At 43.7% G+C, this 17655-nt stretch overlaps 1 protein-coding gene across 4 annotated transcripts in view; it reads right to left on the bottom strand.

Annotated features, from left to right (window-relative positions):
* The window catches only part of tanc2a (tetratricopeptide repeat, ankyrin repeat and coiled-coil containing 2a), a 218282-nt gene extending 211920 nt beyond the window's left edge, over positions 1 to 6362 (bottom strand). For all 4 annotated transcript variants that reach the window (XM_031575274.2, XM_031575268.2, XM_031575257.2 and 1 more), the window contains exon 1: positions 5885 to 6362. The gene's annotated coding sequence lies outside the window, so the exon portion shown is untranslated. The remainder of the gene's footprint in view (positions 1 to 5884) is intronic.
* Between the last annotated feature and the right edge of the window lie 11293 nt (positions 6363 to 17655).

The following is a 17655-nucleotide window of genomic DNA, read 5'->3' on the forward strand; positions in this document are numbered from 1 at the left end:
TCCGACAGTTGATGGAACCCACCTGAAGGTGTGTCTCTGTGTGTGTGTGTGTGTGTGTGTGTGTGTGTGTGTGTGTGTGTGTGTGTGTGTGTGTGTGTGTGTGTGTGTGTGTGCTTGCGTGTGTGTGTGGGGGGGGGTGGGATGTTAGAGAGAGGCCAAAGGTCAATGAGTCAAGAATCAGAGTCAGACTTAACAGTCTTCCTTAAAACCTGTTTTCTAGATTCTTTTTCAAGCACACACACACATACACACAGGCACAGACACACACACTCACTGTCTCTCATACACACACTGACACACACACTCACTCTCTCTCACACACACACACACACACAGCATCCTAAATAGCCCCAATCTTCTCTAATTTTGTCGGCCCAGACACCAGTGTTTGTTTATATGTGGAGCGGAGCACATTAATTTCTGTGTTAATCTCAATGTGTGTATTTGTTGGTGAAATTAATTAGATAAGTCCTTCAAGCCCTGTAAAGCAAATATGTGCAAGCTTGGGGAGTGCACAAAGCCGATGATAATTGACAATATGGAAATTAGACTCTTACAAATGTTCACATTAAACACTTACAGACATGATTTGAAAAAAGCAGACAGATTAATGAAACAAGCAAAACAGACTAGCAGAATGGAAAAGGATTTACAAAGAAATGCTCAATTTTCTGAGCAAGTAAAGGTGAATCAATAACAAGCTGCTATGGCAACAACAAGAACTCCCAAAAAAGAGGAAGATGTCCTCGGTTTGAGAGGAACCGTGCGAAGTGAGTGTGTGTGAGTGTGTGTGTGTGTATGTGTGCGTCTGTGTGCAATGTGTGTCTCTTAAAGCGACTGCGCTAGCGATCTCTAACTAGTTGAACACACCTCATCTGAGACAGCCCTGGAAAAAACAAAACCTTTTTAAAAACACGCCCGCTCCAAATGAGTGCGCAGCAGCTGCTGCTATGAAAACTGTGTCGGAGTCACACTGGGTCATCGGGTGAGACATAATGGCATTACACATTAACATATTAGGCCTCCGAGGCTCGGCTTGAGGGATAATCCCGGCCGGGTCATCTTCTCTGTTTACGGTGGAGCGCTCTCGAAGCCACGGAGCATGACGGCAGTCACCAGATAATCATCTACCTTCACCACGGTTGCGAGGTGACCCTGCCTTTTCACAGTGAGAGGCTACATCAGGGCCAAATCCATTTACATTTTACGTTTACTCATTTGGCGACATCGCAAGGAACAACAATCAAACTTCAGGAAGTTAGGAGACCTTGTAGTAAACACTAAGTACTAAGTAGGTACCGAAGTGCACAGTAAGTGCAAGTTGGGTGTGACAGGTGTTAGGAAAGGAGGTGCTCTCGGAAGAGATTAGTCTTCAAAAGAGTCTTGACGATAGAGGGACGCCCCTGCTTAATAGCATTTTGGAGCTCGTTCCTCCATTGGGGAACCACAAACGTGAACAGTCTGGACTGAGATTGCCTTGTGTGCAGGAACACAGACGCGCTGGTGTATTCTGGACCATCTGTAAGGGTTTCACTGTGCATGCTGGGAGGGCTAAGAGGGCATTGCAGCAGTCGAGACGAGATAACCATGGCCTGTACCAAGAGTTGGGTGGCATACTGAGTCAGGTATGGCCTGATTTGTGTTATGTTGTATAGTGCAAAGCAGCACGGCCAGGAGACAGACACAACATGATCAGAGAAGGGTAGGTGGTCATGAATCATGACAACCAGGTTTCTCGCAAGCTTGGTTGGGCTGAGGGATGAAGAGGCGATTTTTATGTTGACCCATTCCAGAATCTGCTACATTCTGAGTTGGTGCAGGCACAGAGTGTTTCAGTAGTGACCTGGCGCAAGGGAAGGACAGTGGGTGCTGGTTTCTTCCCCTCCTAGACTGTCTCCGCTTTGGGATGCTGCTGTAGTTTCTCCACCTGATCTACTTGCAGACACCCTCTGCCTACACCTACCCGTCCCCACCACACTGCTATACATTAATTTCATCCCGCTCATGGAGCAGCTACATACTCTGTGCTAGCCTATTTACCCGTAATGTAAATAATTGCCACCATCGACAGTTTTCTGTTTCAATGCTCTAATTACCCTTGCAAGCACACTGTTTACCCACTAAGCTGTTCTACAGTCATTGAATGCTCTCATTCCATCTTATCCACTATCATTCTTATATGTATCATGTATACCATCTTATGTTTGTAAGTATCATATACATTTACCACATGTATGCTAGCATGCTTATCCTGATACGTGTATGAATTCATCTGCCATGTTTCTGATTCTCTCCCCTCTCTTTCTTCTCCTATCTTTTTCTATCTCTACCTCTCTACCCAGCCAGCTCTAAGCAGATGCTCCAAGCTGAGGTTCTGTTTAAGGTTCTGTGTAAGAGACTTTTTCCTTACCACTGTCATGCATGCTCCAGAGGGCTTCAATAAAGCACCCGGAGACAATTTAATTGTTTTCGCTGTATAAATAAAACAAAATTGAATAAAATTGAATTGATCTTTGTGTTTTTTTTTTTTTTTTATTAATCTGATATGAATAAGTACGGAGGTGTCCTTGACAATGAAACATGAGGATGGCGTTCAGTTTTGCAGACCAATGGTGTATGAGAACTTTAAAACCCCCACCACTGCATCTTGCTGAGTGAAATGCTCGGAGAATGAAATATGAGAGGCAAGTGAATGAAATGTGATACAAAAAGAAAAAGGAAGTAGGAAGCAGAGATTGAAAAGGGGAAAGGAGAATTGCAGAGAGACAGTCAGACAGCACACCAGAACACAGACACAGATAAACAAAATTAGAGAAGAGACAAAATTATTCTCACTGTGAGGTGAAAATGGGCTCATTATTGAAAAGACACGCCATCAAAACTCACACTGTGATGTTTGCTCTGAACACCCCAGCCATCGGAGAGGACCAAGAGGAATGGCTGGTCTGCAGTGGCACACAGGAGAGGGGAGGTGTGAGATCTGGTGCGTGGGAGTAGCACAGCCCCAACGCAGCTGCTCAGACTGCCCCCAAATTTGCATGTCTGCATGTGCTGACCGACAACATAGCATAGCCAATTAGAGTGACCTCACATAGCAAGCCGGGCATAAATAATCCATAATCCTGCCCTCTCCTTACCCTGATAAAGCAATAAATTGCTTGCCAAGATGGAACAGATTGGCTAGCCTTTATAGTCTCCCTCACTCTCTAAATAAACAATACTGGTCTACCAAGTCCCACAGATAGACATTGTGCATTGTGCACAACAATGACTTTGGCTACAACACACAAAACACACAAGAGCGGCAGTTGGTCTGCACGGCATCTTTGGAAACCCTCACAGGGAAAAGAGCTGAATGGCAACACCTGGCAGGTTTGCCTTTGTGGTGACCTGTTGCCCTGGTAACGGGCCGTGTAGTCCAGGGCTGAATGGTTCAGGGCAGGCTATGATATTGCCTCAGGGTTAAGGTCATCGTCTGGGTTAGTCATAGCCTTGGTAAACTTCCAGAGGAGTTTACACAGTGGACAGGGATACTTTGTTGTCATTTGTGGAGCCAGTGGTTGTGGAGCTTGGCAACATGTTTTCATTCTGCGGTTCAAGGCAAGGGCCACGTTTCTCGAAACTAAATTGAAATCATGACTAAAACAAACTTGAATTACACCCTGTCTATTAGGCTTTGCGTCTGTCAGCGAGCCCTTTCGACTGTACGTGTCTTGATATTTTTCTATAGGCTTTAAACTGAACATTTGGAAAGTCAGTCAAGCTTAATTTGCCGGTAACTAAGTCCTTCCAGACTACTTTGGCGCTGTTTAGCTTAGGACCCGCAGGTCTATTCATCACTAGAACTCCCTGCACTCTAACCAGAAGGTAAATCAATTTGCAGGGCTTAATTATGATTGCATTATTTCCTCCACTGACACCCTGAGCCCAGGATGAATGCCTCATAGTGCTGCCCCTCATCGTGGAACATCTGGGGTCATTTTAGGGAAGTGCCTTCAACTGCTCACCTCTCTTCAATCTCCCTAATAACTTTTCCACAACTGGCCAAGACATTTAGATGAGAGAAGCCAAATTAAACCTGCTGAGTGTCTGTGCGCTGTATTAAAAAAAATTTAAAAAAAATAAATAAAACATATTAATATGGTGGGGTTTATATACACATCTCTGTTGATTTGGTAACACCCACCAAACAAGAAAAAAAAGTACCTTAAAGACTGTTGCACTCATTGAACTCGGAAACCGTAGCAAAATGGTGCACACCGGTATTGGAATGGTGGGTTTGAAAATGTCACATGTGATGTCACCTACCCAGACCTGCATTGGGATATTGTGACATTTTCTCCTCTCCTCTCGCCATCTGCTTCGCATCAGGACTTCTTTCGCACCGAGTGATACCGTGGCCTGGCCTGACATTTGCACGGCAGTGTTTACTTGGCATTAGTGATGGGAGTAGCGTTCTCACTGGCTTCCTCCTTTGGTCTGAGTCTAACAGAAATATTGTCGTGTAGTGATGGGAATAACGGCTCTTTGAAGAGAGATGGATTTTTTTGGGGGGGGGGGGCAGATAGGCAGATAGAATTAAATGTTAAGGTGTGGTCCATTCTTTGTCTTAGTACTAGAGGACCTTTAGTTCTCTGGTCTTATAGTCTTCTTCTCATAGATCCACTCTGTCAGATTGTTCTGCACATGTAACCGACTGATAACTTTCACTCCAACCATATCTTCTGTTTTCTATTCATGCTCTCTCTCGTACTAATTGAGCCTGAGAGGAGGGGCCAACTTTGAATGGTGTTTACAAACAGCAACCGACAAATCCTACTCATTCCGCCTTTAAGGATCCTAACGCGACAGTGTCTACCCCTTGTCACTGGCTGCTTCTCACTGTCCGCGTAAAGGAGAGTGGAGTGGATTTAGAGCAGGCAGTGAAATGTGGGCACAACTATATAAAGAACGGCTCCATTGAAAAGAATTGGATCGTTCGCGAATGTAAGACCACTGCTTGGCATCCTTTCAATTACAAGCGGTCAGAGCAGGTCCGGGGTTGAGGTAGATTCGCCGTGAACGCGTCTTACCCCTTCGGCTCCTCTAACCATATTCCACTCGTTCACGTGTATGCACGCGCCGTTCGTTCATCTGGGCGTAGTCTTTAAATTCATTCGCAAACAGTACCTGGGATTTAATTCACCATAATATGGCATGATGCCACAGTGATCGCTTACACTAACGCTGCATTGCACGATGAATACAGCCTTTCGTTAACATACATTAATGTTACAAGATGACGTTGACTTCAGGAACCAAACTGGAAAGTCTGGTTTAGCTTGTGAAAATGTAGCTCTCTATGTTAGTTTTATCAATTTTAGACGGCACGTTCACGCGTTAGGACGTTTCTGAATGGGTGGTGATAGTGACCAACAGAAAACGGACATCCCTGAGCAGCATAACGTGCCATGAGCCAACATCTGCCTTGTACAGTAACCCTACAGTATGATTAGATGGGCAAACAAAGCAATATCAGTAAACAGAGAACTATACTTTCCATGCGAGTTAAGCAAAAACCTAACGACAAATTCCATGTCGCAAAATAGCGACGAGCGTTTCGCCCGCAAACCTTGTCTAACTGAACTGTCTCAATAATTTCAGATCGCTAGCAAGCAAGCTGGCTATTGGTTAGCAGGACTGCTAGCGGTAAGTACAGTTGCTACCTGCCTTTACTGCGCTGGACACCGATGCTCGTCTTACAATTCGCTGAACACAGAGATAATTCTGTATTGTCTAAAACGCAGAACAAACGTTGTTCCTGCTCGGTTTCAGTCATGCTGTGGTAATAATATCGGTTGCATGGTTTCATGATTAAACCAGTGAGAGGAATTGCATTGAATACCTTGATCGTTTGCTTGCTCCTCCTGTCAGGCAGTCCGATGCATCAACAGCCGTGCAATGTCCTCCGAAGACGGTGTTTGCCTTATCAGCACGGGAGGCTATCCGTAATATCAGCCAACAGCTGGATTTCAGACCGCCTTAGCCAAAAAGCCTACGGGTGGACTTCTTGCGAGCTTTTGCGTCAGTCAGCTTTGGCTCCTTGGAGAAAACAGTCCGCGTGTGTAAATATATGTAGAAGTCGAATAAGGTTTGGTGAAATTTAAGATTTTCAGTAATTCAAGTGTACCTCATTGACCCTACTAAGGAGTGCAATTCGCATTCACAACAAGCTCGCATCAGGCAGGACCAAAGCGAACACTGCATGCAGTAAGCTTTGCCAGGGAGCTCAGGTCGATGGGAGGGTCTTGCATTATTCACGAGGGAGGCGGGGCTGTTGGATCTGTTTATAATAGCTTTGCTGAAGTTCAAGGTTGCTTAATAATCTGTAATTTGCCATGTTTTATGGTGACAGACGACATAGACAGTTGTCCATGGGTACTGAAAATGAAGGCTAAATATTCTAATCGAATTCCTCGATCAGGAATTTAGTTTTTCTGGGATGCCTTTATTGTAAAACATTTAAGGAACCTAACCTGACAACACCTACCTCTTGTGACTGGCTGGTTCTTCATGTAAAGAGAATAGAGTGAATTTCGGGTAGGCAGTGAAATTTGGACACAACGATAAAAAAGAACAGTTCTCAAGTTCACGCGGTTCCATTTGTTCAGAATAAAGAGCCATTGAAAACCATCGGATAATTCCCGAATGTAACATCACTATGTTGGGATATTATTACACCGAAGAGTCATTTTTAAATGGTTACTAATAACTGCCAAAATGTTGTAAACATTGCTAGAACTCTGAGCAACTGACCCCAGATGACAACTCTAGGAGTTTTCTTCACAGAGTGTGCTCGGTGAAATTGAAAAAGTGCATGGGAAAAGTATGATCTTTATCTGTGGAACCGCAGAGAGGCCCGACAGCCAGTCATAACATCATAACATCTTGATTTTACAGACAAAACTATCCAACTTTTGTTCAGAGTAACAATGTCAAGTAAGTATTTGTCATAGATGGTCTGTATTCAGAGATAATTCCATTTGTAACAGTCACCATGGGGATCCTTTGAGGTAAAATGTTGGTTCCTCTGTCATATGACTCTGACTTTCATGCATACAGTGTCCAGGATGACGGAGAACAGATTTCACTGAAACCAGGAGATGAAACTTCCAGGCAAATGACACTTACTCTGTGGATAATAGTTTGTGTGTCACAGCTTGAAATTGTGTTGGGAAAAAAGGAAGTGAAATAGAATATATGATTCTACTGTACCCAGTAAAAGGTGAACCCTTTTTAAAGGTGCATTTTCTGTACTGTTAAATTGAAGCACAAAGTTGTCATCAGAGGTTCTAGACTGATCTTTATAAGGTACACACGACAACGTTATAAATAAGTAAATAAGTATCTTAGAGGGTACTGCCCCAGTGACAAGCCATTGTACCCAGTGGTGTAGTCCAGGGTACGCGGGTATACGGAGTATACCCACTTATTTTTCAGTCAGCATTGCGTATACCCACTTCTCAAAACAGTGTGTTTATCCTGTGCTGTATGGGCTGCTTAAAAACAATTGCAAAATTAAGAGTATACCCACTTCTCCAGGGACCGCTACACCACTGATTGTACCCCTAAAGGTACAATAATGTACTATTTCCTGGGATTGTAGCATACGTGCTTTACAACCACATTCCACTTCCACAAAAATCTAGCCTTAGCTGACACACACCACTGCAAAAAGCCAAGAGATTACCCTTGTTTTGGCACAAAAAAGAAAATCACAAGGCTTTCATCTAAGAAAGTATGTAAACAGCCAGACATAGTCTCAAGACCCAGCCTTCCCTGCACACCTCAACCTGATGCTGTGAAGCTGATAGGGGTTGTTTGTTTCCAGCAGAATAGACTCTAAAGATGCATGGACACGCCATTTCCTTCTTAAACAGGAAGTCCTGAGAATGCTTTGGAAATGGCATAGATTTCCCCGAGGCTAAATAATAGCTAAAGATAAGCATCTCAGCATCACAGTCTGAATCTGTCAAAAAAAGAGAACAAAAGAGAATGTGCAGTTGTTACAGAAGATGTAGCATTCTCTTTGATTAAAAAGAAAACTCTCATTCCAACCAGTGCGCTTACGTAGGTAATCTCCTTCCGGAATCCTTGCCTTTCCCCTATAAAGTAATTATACAGCAGAACCCATAGTCGAACTTCCACTGTATCAACAAATACTGGACAGATGCCAGAATCCTCCAGTGGACCACACACACACACACACACACACACGAAAGGCTACCTGTCCAGCCCTAAATATAGACGGTTCCCTCCTGAAAGACCACATGGATGCTGGCCTTCTCTAAGCCTCTTCACCAGCTGGGCTCGCCCTCCAAAACCCCATGCAAATCAGGCTTATGACATGATACATCCTGTCAGATTGTTCGCACTTCACACACACACACACACACACACATCTCACCATCTGTGGTGTTGAAATGTACACATAACAAAACAAACAAACAAAGAGATGAACCAGTCCAATTTTTGTTACCCCACTGAAACAAAATGATCTGCCATTGAAAACAGGAGGTCAGGCCAGTGCACAATAAAGCAAAGAGAAAAAAAGAGGGTGAAATACCCCCGGTTTTAGTTATTTTGTGTCCAGCACATCAAGTGAAAGCTAAGCTGTGGTGATTGATATAAGAATGAGATCACTTTGCTGTCACGCGGTGGACGAGTGTGCTGCTGTAGGCTCGGACACAATGCCCTCAAAGGCCCCCACAGCAGGATTTTAATGCTCCAAACACGTCTCCCTGCCCATTTCCTGTCTTCACCCAGCTAACGCTAACACTTTTCTCACACAGACTAGACTGCAGCTCCCTAGATTTATCATAAACAACCCTGAAACCTTTTACAATGGAGAAATGCCACAAGACACAGGAGGCTAACACAATGCCAAAGGAAGAGTACATTTCACCTCAAAGGGTCTAATGTGGCTACGCAAACGTATTGGAGAATCATTCTCAAATTATCTGAGATTATTCTGTGAAGGGTTAATCACAGCCATGTTATCATGCTACATTATATTTACACCATCATGAAATTCTGTGATTCAATTCTATGTCAAGAAAGATAATCACTTTGTAATCTGATGTAACATTCTAGTGGTATTTCTGTGACCACACAGCTGCACAAAAAATGAAAGTGATGTTTCCTCTGAATATGACCTACTTACTCCAAATCAAAAAGCACAACATTGGAGGAAGCAGTTTGAAAAAAGGATATAATGGAAGGAAAATAGGATTTGTTTGGAAAGACCGGTGGATCACTTTACATTTTGATTCCAAGAGGACTCTTAAATGTCAAGGTCCTCTCTGTAGACTACTGCTGTTTTTTATGACGTGTTACTGCAATGAAACTGCCCCAACACAGGGCCCCTTTAGACCTGAGGTACATGACATCTGTACTCCTAAGACCATAAATGTGTAGTTCACGAGAAGCATGATATTGCCAAAAGGCAAAAGGAACAGAATTAAAAAAAAAAAAAGCACATGACAACTTGCAATCTGAGACTAGGCCCAAGCAACACACAGCCGCCATAAATGTGTCTTCAAACAGACCATGTCTGACGGAGCAGGGGAAAGACATCTGGCAACACCCGGACAATTATAAGTTACAGGTCTAAGCAGATGCAATACATTAAGGTAGGTGCACATTTGGTGGGAATCCTGAACACAGGCGGCTTGTGACACCAGGCTCTTCGCTGCCGAGGATCTGGCTTCCTGTGATTGGAAACTGAAGGCTGGACCCCCCCCCCCCCCCCTGGAGGTATCATGCTCTTGCTAGGCATTATCTGACAACCTCCAGCAGACAGGCGCTCTGTCAAAGTCGGAGGCTTTAGACGTTGAGTTACCGTTTAACCCCTGTACTCTTAATAGATTTCAGACAGCAGAGGGGTCAGGAGCCACCACTTTCACTGGTGAGCAGCCCTGCAGTTGCTAGAGAAGGTGCTGGAAATATGTGTCTGGGGGGGGGGGATTTACAAACAAAAACACACATCCACAGACATGGAAATACTCTCACACACACACACACAGACATGGGAATATTCACACACACACACACACAGACATGGGAATACTCTCTCTCACACACACACACACACACACACAGAGACATGGGAATACTCACACACAAAGACATGGGAATACACACACAGACATGGGAATACTCTCACACACACACACAGATGGGAATACTCACACTCACAGACATGACACAGACAATTCATCAGCACGCCATAGGTGCTACCTGGCCAGATTACCACCACACATCAGAGTCCAGCCAAAGGAAACCAAGAATGGAGACGGAAACACGGGGCAGGAACCAGTGTTTGTTGTTGTTATTGTTGTTGTTCGAGTTGTTCTTGGTGCTTTGATCACGGGGTAGATTACACACTCACCGGAGCACACTGCTATTACCCACTGACGGCATTAACCTCTCAAGGTCCATGATTTTGGGCTCAGGTCCCAGGGGTGGGGAGCGTGGGTTGGTGCAATAATCTAAATAGGATTTATTTTACGCAAGGCTGCATGTTGCCTCCCCCATCTGGTGTGTTGCACCCCCCACCCCTGCCTATCTCCTCATCTCCCCTCCCGCCCAAATCATTTATTTCTGACCCCGCCACAAGAGACGCTAAATGGAGGATATGGGGTATCCGGGTATGGAGGAAGTCCTAATTTAGCTTTTTTTTTTATTGTGTTGGGCATTTTTGGTGTGTGCTGCAGGGTGACATTTCTGACTTGGATATCAGGTACACACCTACAGGGAACTGAATCTGATAGCAGCATCCTTGGATCTGACGTCTGTCTCCATGAACAGCTCAGCCATGGTAAAATGGCAGTGCTATCACTGGCGCTGTTGTTTGTAAGAGTGTGTGATAGGTTTGATGTTTGAACAAACGGAACACATGAGCAAACCTTCAAGTGAGGAAAAGGAAACAGCGTACGTGCTAAATGAGATGCACACTGTCATTTGTAACTATGGTGTAACCTGGAGTAAAAATAAACAAAGCACAGATAATTAAATGAAACGCAGGAAGTTTGTCATGGCTATGAAAACGGGGGAGGGATGTATTGAAAATAAGAGGGGAGGGATATATTGAAAATATCGTAGGTGCCTTAGGAGAAAAGTCAAGAGCAGTTTATTCATTTATTGAAATCCTTCATTGTTTGCAAACATACCCTGAGAAGGTCTACATCTTGAGTCTTGACACAGGAGATTACCCCAGAGTGTGTCCCTCAACCCCACACCTCGCTCCTCTCTCTAGCCATCCTTTGCTGGTCTTACACCTCACATGGCGGTTTGCTGAGTGGATGGATGTTATCAGTTCCCTTGGTGACCGTGGAATCTCGGGTATGTTCAGAATTCCACACCATGGCCACCACCACCACCACCACCTGTCATTATTGTGCACTGGTTTGATTGGATCTTCGCAGGTTCCACGTTGTCAGCATGTGTATGACTGACTTCTCACTGCACCGATTCGGTCAGCCATGGTGTCATACAATTAAGCATTGTTTGTGTGCACTCTATGTGACGAGGGCTCGGTTAGAGGGTTCACCTTATGCGCAGCAAGCTTGTTTTCTGTCCACAACAATCTCCTCTGCTTTACTCCTCCCCGCAGAAATTAAGTGAATTAATTAAGATAACGATTGGAGTCATGCCTGTGTGATGAGGCATGTGCGTGTCTAATGAGCTCAAGTCAATCCCAGATGGGGCTTTTTTTTTAGCTACATGCTATAGCTTTGGACTGTGGTATAGCTACATGCTTTAGCTTTGCATATATAACAGAGTCTAATAACCTCTACATAGGTCTTAGACCCGTGATCTTTAGCATAAAGGGTGTGCTCTCTCCAACATGTCGTCTACATATGCATGGTCAGAAGTGTTGTCTTAGGTGTGTCATTTGACTGCTTGAGACTGGGATTCATCACTGCACCATTCTGACTGAGGGAGTCAGAGTTCCTTTTGGAAATGCCAATGTTGACCGGTTCTAGTTTGCACACACCCTATGCAAATACCAGTTTAGACTGGTTCTAGTTTGGGTGCATTTTATAGAAATACCAGAGACTATCACTAGTTTGTATGCAACTTATTGGAACTACTAGTATAGTTGGGTGCTATTTGAGTGCATTATATGAAAATACCAGTATAGATGGGGTACTAGTTTGTGTACATCTTATGGAACTACTAGTATAGATGGGTGCTAGTTTATGTGCACCTTATGGAAATGCCACTGCAGATCTTTATGACTCTCTTCCATTCCTTAAACCCCCCTCCTCACTTTGACCGTATTAGGAGAAGGGGGATTACCGGGGCTTTGGTGTGTGTGTGTTTGTGTGTGTGTGTGTGTGTGTGTGTGTGTGTGTGTGTGTGTGTGTGTGTGTGTATGTGTATTCTTCTGTATGTGTGTGTGTCTATGTATGCGTGTGCGTGAGCATGAGTGTGTGTGTGTGTGTGTGTGTTGTGTGGGGGCGACAGAGCTGCAGAGAGATACGGATTGTGTTGGTTGGCGCTCTTTGTGGGTGCGGGAGATAGGCGGCTTATTCGGCACTCAGGGTAGGATCTCGCCTGTCAGTCCTTGTGTAGCGGAACACCAGAAGCCTTCGTGATCGCAGAACAAACACGAGAACGATCCCAACCCCTCTCCCCTTCCTCTCTCGTGATCCTGATAGTGTTAGGATTACTTCATCTGTGTCCTCCTCCTCCTCCTCCTCCTCCTCCTCCTCCACTCCTCACTGGGCCACATCACTGAACTGGCTATCAATGAGAAACACACAAAACAAAAAGCTGATGAAGTTGGGGAAGAAAGCCGACACATGCTGATTCATACATCCATCTATTGACAAGCCTTACGCTCCCATGCTGTCAGTGACATTTACGCATTTTTATGGATTTTGTTGTTCTTACTATTTGTCTGTCACAAGACGTCCGCTCTTTACACTGTTGCCTTCCTTTCTGGCTTGCTTCTTCCTATTGCGAAGGACATTAAAACATCACAACACTTCTCATCATCATGAGTTCCATTCATTTCTAATTGCTCACATGTGTGCTGTGCTGTGTGTAAGTGTTGTGGTTTAAATCATACAAGCTCGGGGTGGCGGTATAACATCAAAAGCCAACAGTGTACCATAACTCTACATGTACTCTCCATAACTCTTCATGTAGTCTTCGTAACTGTTCATTACACATTGTAAAAAGAATACTGATTAAGCACATATCTAGTTTGAAAGCATGTCATAGTTTAGCTCTGCAGCTAATTGGACTATTACAATTGTTTTTTTTTTCTGAAAAATCATTTTGAGAAAGTCTATGACAGACGGCTTCATTATGCGACTGGACGACCTATAGTTGCAACCTATGGCAGAAAATAAATGACATAAGCTTTAAGAGTCGTGCCTTTTGAAAGCAAAGTGGTCTTTGGAAGGCAGTCTTGTCGTTACCAGTCTTTATTCTTGTGTCAGGGTGACCTTTGGGCTCTTTTTACAGACTCGCTTCTGTGAGTCACCAACAAAAGCACCAAGGAGGCTTTGACACTTTAATAGCATTCAGCACTGTGATTTTGCATAAGTGTGTGTGTGTGTATGTGTGAATGTTTTGGCAGGGGGAGGTAGGTGTGTGCATGTGTTTGTGTGTGTATGTGTGAGAGGGGGTGTGTGTTTGTGTGTGCGAGCATGCGTGTGTATGTGTGTGTGTGTGTGTGTGTGCGTGTGTGTGTGTGTGTGTGTGTGTGTGTGTGAAAAGCATGATCATGAAAAATCTCATGTAGGAAAATTCAGCACAGCAACAGGATGGCTAGCAACCCAGTTGCCAGGGAGGGGGGCTTAGGCGGGCCCCCGTGATATGCCAAAAGAAGGAATTCCCCTTGCAACCAGGCAATCATGTGCTACACCCAGGTTGCCATGGCAACGGCATGGCACAGATCCGTTTAAAATTTGGGGGCTTGTCATGGAAAGAAAGGGGCAGGTGGGTAGATTCTGTTGCCAAGTGTGATTCCTCTTATAGATACACATGAGATGTATTCGGTCTGGATTATAAGTGTGTGCTCATGAATGCAAGTCAGTCAGTAGAGGAATTCTTAAAACAGCAGTAAAGAGTTTTGGTCTGCAACTCGCAATCTAACTACCTAAAAGGCATGCAACGGCCTAAACCTCGCAAATACCACCAACAGCCCTGTTGGCACTGATAAAAGCTTGCTAACATGTGTTAGCTTGGTGACTTTTGCCAATATCGTTGGCAATGTGGTGCCGTGAAAGCTTTTTCTATATTTTCACTGGGTATTGTGGCCCTGAAACACAGAACCCCACAGTGCATATCCTAGATGTCTAGTGGGAACGATACCATCAAAATTAGTTGGAAGATGATACCAAAACTTGTTAGCAATAAAAACATACCTAAAAAAAATGGCATATTGTTGCTTTAAACAATGTTAATTTAGAGAGAGTTAGAGTATCCTATCCTAGCTTTAATTTTAGTTTGAAGACATCATGGCTTTATGTATTTCTCTTTCTCTTTCTTTCTGTGTGTGCGCAGGTGTGTGTGTGTGTGTGTGTGTGTGTGGATGTGGGCATGGACCATGTGATTAAGTTTTGACTAGGTATGTGTGTGTTTGTGTGTTGTTCCTTTTCATTTTAGTTCTAATTAAAATCACGGGGCAAACGTTCAGACGTTAAGTATTATGATCCTATGATCCAAACACGGATGTTCCAGCGTAACGTTCCAGACGCTTGGCCATGCTCGTAATCTGACAGGAGAATCTCTACTGACCTCTACTGGCCAAAATCAACAAAGACAGAGCAGAGACTCTGTTTTCCCCTTCACCTGAAGTATCCCCTAAATTTTATTTTCTATGGTCAGTTCAACTTCTGTCTTAACCTGTGAGCTGTAAAGCTACGTGTAAGAACAGCAAAGCATGACTGAATGCCATAATGTAATTGCCATAACGTTGTATTGAGTTCAATGTTGGGAGAGAAAACAACTATGGCTGGAGTGGCCTATAAATATCTGGATACTGCATCTCCAAACAAGGAGTTATGTTAGGACCGTTATATAAGAAAAAGCTTTCACAGATTAGTTTCAGACGATTGAGTCGTTAAACAGAAAGTAAATAAGAGATGATTGCCTTTTGTGAGAGGAATGCTGCCTTTGGACCAGGAGCTTGTCAGTAAAGGACCATTTCTACACTCAGTATCAAGAAAAGTGACAATGAGTAGCCTACGCGCTCAAGACGATGCCCTTAGCTGACCCTAAAAACGTTGCTCTGGACATCAATGCCAGTTTTTTTTGGGGCATCGTTTTGGTTTTGACCACACACACACACAATGCGTCGTCCTGCAAAGTATCCGTGGAATGCGGGCAGTGAAAAATAGGTGCTACTTGATGCAAAGCAGAACATTCCAGACCTATTAAAAGATACAACGTGAAAACAAGAAAGAAAAAAAAGATGCAAGCCTTGCCAACTAGTGCCGCGGGGAACGTGTTCCAGGCACGGAATGTGTACAAGCATCCAACTGAAGTGTGTGTAAACATCTCACTGATGAGAAGTGCAGTGTTCCCATTGTGATATTGGTGTTCGTTTACTGGTTTCTAACACAGAATTTACTCGTACATATGTTTTCCTTCTGAAAAGACAAACAAACATAACGCAAGTTTTATCTTTATTTACTTTACAGTTACTGTAAAACCATGGTCAAATAGAATATTCCGTACACTGGAGGTATGTTGGATGGAATAAGAGAGCCTAGGCCTATTATTCATAATGTATTCATTCATTATTAATTATTGTGTCATTAGGCTATGTAATACATATCTATCTAAAGTGTCCAAAGACGTTACAATGAGAAAATCATGCCCTAAAGCCTCATTCCGGGAGAATTTATATTTTTAGCTACTGAACTCCTCCTAAAGTTTAGCTTAAATACAAATCATGCTTTGAGAAGTCTACATGAAAGCATACAGTAGGCTTCTTGTGTAAACAATTACTTACACACTAATTTTACTATAGCCTTGACCTAAAAAAATAGCACAAGCTGTTAAAGACACTCTTCTTGTTGTGTGAGAGTAGGCTGCACATCTGCACTTTTTGTTTTACATTTTGCAGTACAGTGCCACCATACTACACACCTCTGTTTGCATACATACTAGTGTTTGTGTACACTCGCAGAGCCGCAGCACTACGGCCCATTAACGGATATCCTCACCCTGGAAACAGTTTGGATTTAACCGAGCGTCCAGCTCCTGCCGGGTTCAAAGAGGCGTTTCCACCGTGCAAGTGTGAAAGGGGACACAGCGAGCGTTTGAGCTGAAGTAAACAAACTCTGCTTTCACTTTGTTCACTCCGAGTGTCGGGTGTAGGCTGTGCTCAGGGGCCAGCACCACTTCAACTAGAGCATGGCTTTCTTTCTGCAAATGATTACCATGGTAAAGTGCAGCCCAAAGGGCCTAAATCACAGTCTAATGGCTGAACTTCAGAACAAAAGTTGGGTTTGACAACGGGGAAGATAAATCCTCAAATGAGTGTTGGATGGGCTGATACATCATCATTAGATTTGATTTGATTCAACGTCATATAGTCATGGCATCGCTTCTGACAGTGTCCAGGTGGCATCCTCAGAGATATGGACTCCAAGAAACATGAAGCTGGTCACACACTTTATTACAGCTCTGTTATGTGGATGGGTGTTTGTGTGTGTGTGTGTGTGTGTGTGTGTGTGTGTGTGTGTGTGTGTGTGTGTGTGTGTGTGTGTGTGTGTGTGTGTGTGTGTGTGTGTGCGCCTTAACTCCATGAACTCCTCGCTCTTCTGGGTGTTGAGGGCCAAGTTGTTATCAGCACACCACACTGCCTGGTGCTGTCCCTGTTGGCCAACTCATCACTGTCTCTGATCAGACCCTCCACCGTGGTGCCATCGGCAAACTTGATTATGGTGTTAGTGCCATGAACAGGAACACAGTTGTGGGTGAAGAGGGAGTAGCGTAGAGGGTTCAACACACATCCTTGTGGTGCCAAGGTGTTCAGATCATCCAGTGTAGCCTCAGTCACACACCACAGCGTTATAGTGTGAAATGATATAGTCTAAGAACAGTCCTGAAGGTCTTTATAAACTATAAAAGCTAAATTAGGATCTGCCAGAGGTACATCTTGAGTCATTATAATATTGGCTCTGGGATTAAACAGAAGAGCAGTCTCACTGTGAAGCTGTTACTATAGTCATGACATTTTTAAGAGTGAAAAGAGACTCAGAAAAGATTTTCTCAGCTGCATATGTTTGTGATGAACCGGTTTCTTTTTGCACATTCCAGTGGTTAAATAGGAGGTTTGGACACACAGTACATGTTGGTGTGCAGTGTTTCCTGTGGAATCATTTCAGATTTAACTGTCAGTTGCCAAGGGGTGAATCCAGTTCACAGTTCTATCTACCAAGAAGATTCACATACACACAAGCACATGCACACAAACACACATACACACAGAATGTTCTCACATGTTCATACAGCCAGGGTTGGAGAGTAACTAGTTACATTTAACTGAATTCCGTAATCCGTTGCAGTTACTAATTAAAAAATATGCAATTAAATTACAGTTATCAAAATGTTGGTGATTACAAAGAGGTTTGGTAAAAAGCTTTA

Source organism: Clupea harengus, chromosome 1 (assembly GCF_900700415.2).
Source record: "Clupea harengus chromosome 1, Ch_v2.0.2, whole genome shotgun sequence".
Taxonomy (NCBI): Eukaryota; Metazoa; Chordata; class Actinopteri; order Clupeiformes; family Clupeidae; genus Clupea; species Clupea harengus.